The sequence below is a fragment of the Vombatus ursinus genome, unplaced genomic scaffold (assembly GCF_900497805.2).
Source record: "Vombatus ursinus unplaced genomic scaffold, bare-nosed wombat genome assembly UNPS02014822.1, whole genome shotgun sequence".
NCBI classification, from domain to species: Eukaryota; Metazoa; Chordata; class Mammalia; order Diprotodontia; family Vombatidae; genus Vombatus; species Vombatus ursinus.
This window is the reverse complement of record NW_020954600.1, coordinates 7,815,382-7,818,340: the sequence shown is the minus strand read 5'-3', so window position 1 is coordinate 7,818,340 and position 2,959 is coordinate 7,815,382. Positions and strand designations below refer to the sequence as shown.

The 2,959-nt window shown below is 41.5% G+C and overlaps 1 pseudogene; it reads right to left on the bottom strand.

Moving 5' to 3' along the window:
• Window positions 1-2,045: 2,045 nt before the first annotated feature.
• LOC114024661 lies at window positions 2,046-2,609 on the bottom strand (annotated as a pseudogene).
• Window positions 2,610-2,959: the final 350 nt, after the last annotated feature.

Genomic DNA, 2,959 nt, shown 5'->3' with positions numbered 1-2,959 from the left:
GAGAGCCAATCACAACCTCTTAGACTTACAAATTGGACTGGGAATTAACATAAATACAGGCTCTCCCTTCCTTCATCCCTTCATCATCATCATCATCCTCTCTCTCTCTCTCTCATACATACACACACACACACACACACGCACACACACACATACACTCACGCATAGACACACTTCTTTCTCCTTTCTCTACACTACAAATAATACAAAGAAAGCTGGTAGTAAATCAGGCTCTAGGAATGAACAAAATATACTCAAAACTCAAATACAAAATGGGTCCCTGATCTCATTATCATGTGATTTTCTTCCAAACACTGTTGAAGTTTGCTACCCATTCACATATGCCCCTTTATGGCGCTTGTACATGTGGTCTTATAAATTTGCCACAGGATGTCCATCCAACGTGCTAGAGATTTCCTTGCTCTCCACTTACATTGCCACAAAACCAATGTAGCATACTGGTTGACCACTGAACCCTTGCCCTCATTCTTGTAATATGACTAGTACAACTTCTTTTTTTTTTTAATCATAAATTGATTTGATGATGTTTCATTTGTATTCTTTTTTGTAATTCCTTTTTTACAATATACTGAAAGGTCTGTTCATACCTACCAAAGATCGCAATTGACCTTTGAAAAATATTTATCTTTAATTCCTTAGAGACTTTGGTCTTCCACAACTTACAGCCATGTATCATTACCAAAAAAGTGTTGGAATTAAAAATATTAGCCTTTGTTTCAAAAATAATTTTGAATTATCCAAAAAAATTACATTTTCTCAAAGGCAAACCACCCCACTCTTCTCCTATTCATGTAAGTAATAATAATTATTATAATTAAAATATTTACAAAACATAGGGCCCACCACTCTAATGTAAGTCCAATGTAATATAAAAAACAACGAGATGATGAGACAGTTTTAAGAAATTATCTGGGCAGGAGCACCTAGGTGGCACAGTGGATGGAGTACCAGCCCTGAAAACAGGAGGATTTGAGTTCAAATGTGGCCTCAAGACATATAACACTCACTAGCTGTGGGACCCTAGGCAAGTCACTTAACCCCAATTGACCTCAACAAAAAAAAAAATTCTGAGGCCTATGATTTGAAATTAGGATAAGCTATCATCATTTAAAGGTATTCTTTCTATTTTCTATAAACCAATTTTCATTCATTCATTCTTTTACTGACCAGACCTGTGATGGGAGACCTTCTTGAGGAAATCTGTCTACAAATATTAATCAGCTTTTTCTTTCTTTCTTTCTTTCTTTCTTTCTTTCTTTCTTTCTTTCTTTCTTTCTTTCTTTCTTTCTTTCTTTCTTTCTGTCTTTTTCTTTTTCCTTTCTTTCTTCCTTTTCTTCCTTCCTTCCTTCCTTCCTTTCTTACTTTCTCTTTCTTTCCTTTCTTTAAATGTATAGTTTTAGAGAATTACTTGGAACACTGAGAGGCTGACTTAGTTACACAATCAATAAATGTGGGAGGCAGCATTAAAGCCCTTATATTTGTAAGACTATGGTCAGCTATTTACCCATCTCACCACATTGTCTCCATATTTATTTTTAACGTCCAAACTAAAGATAGAGATAGTCATGGGGGAAAAAAAGTGGAAAATTTTATTATATAAAATTGAAAATTCTTACAATCAAAATTAATATAATTAATATCAGAAAGGAATTAACTGGGGAAATATTTGCATGAGTTTCTCTGATAAAGATATGATATAAAGGATATATGATATTGATTCAAATATTTAAGAAAAACAGACATTCCCCAACAAATAAATGGTCAAAGAAAAAAGGGCTATGTTCAAGGGAAGCGATTTAAATTTTCAATACCCAAGTTTTTTTTTTTTAATCTCAAAATAGCAGATAAAAGGAGAAATTTCAATTAAAACAACCTTATATTCCACCTCACACCTATAAAATTGGTTATGACAAAAAAAGGGAAAATGACAATTTTTTTTTTTTTTTTTTTTTTTGGACAGGCACAGAGACCCTGTCCCCACTCCAGGGGGAGGGGGCATTTATTATTGACAGAGGCGGCCAGGATCAGCGCTGAGATTTGGCCACACGCTCCAGCTCGCCCTTCTTGATAGCGTAAGAGTTTGAAGAGCCCCTGGCAGCGTCGAGGAGCTCATCGACCAGACACTCTGCGATGGTGTTGATGTTGCCCAAGGCTGCCTCCCGGGACCCCGTGCAGAGGAGCCGGATGGCCTGGTTGACCCACCAGAGGGGGCACACGTGCACTGCCCGGCGCCTCACAGCCCCTGCCCGCCCGATTCTGGTGGAGTCCTCGCGGGGACCGCCGCTGCCGATGGCATCCACGAGGACCTGCAGCGGGTTCTGTCCCGTGCGCACGTGGATGGTCTCCTAGGCGTGCCTGACGATGCGCACGGCCAGGGGCTTCCTGCTGTGGCTGCGGCCGTGCATCATCGCGGAGTTGGTGAAGCGCTCCGCTACGGGGCACTGGGCTTTGCGAAAGCCCCGCGCTGTGAGGCAGGCATTTGGCATACTTCTCCTTCACGGCGACGTAAGCCTACGGCGAGATGTCATTGATCCGCACGTCGTCCGTACTCCGCACTCCACTTGAGGAGATGTCTCCCACTCAGTCATGTCGCTGGGTCCTCGGTCTGCTCCGGGACAGGGGAGGGTCTCCAGATGCCGCGCACGGGGGGCTCGGAGTAACGGCCGCGTTCACTCCACGCGCCCCGCTCGAGCGACAGAACAGGAAAGAGAGAAAATGACAGTTGTTGGAAGGGCTGTGAGAAAACAGGCAAATAAATGCACTATGGCTGAAGCTGTGAATTTGGTCTGGCCATTTTGGAAAGCAGTTTGGAACTGTACTCAAAGATCACTCAACAATGCATACTCTTCAACTCAGCAATACCAATGTTGGGCCTATACCCCCAAAGAGATTTTTATAAAAGAAAAAGAATTAAGACTCACACGTGTCAAAGTACTTA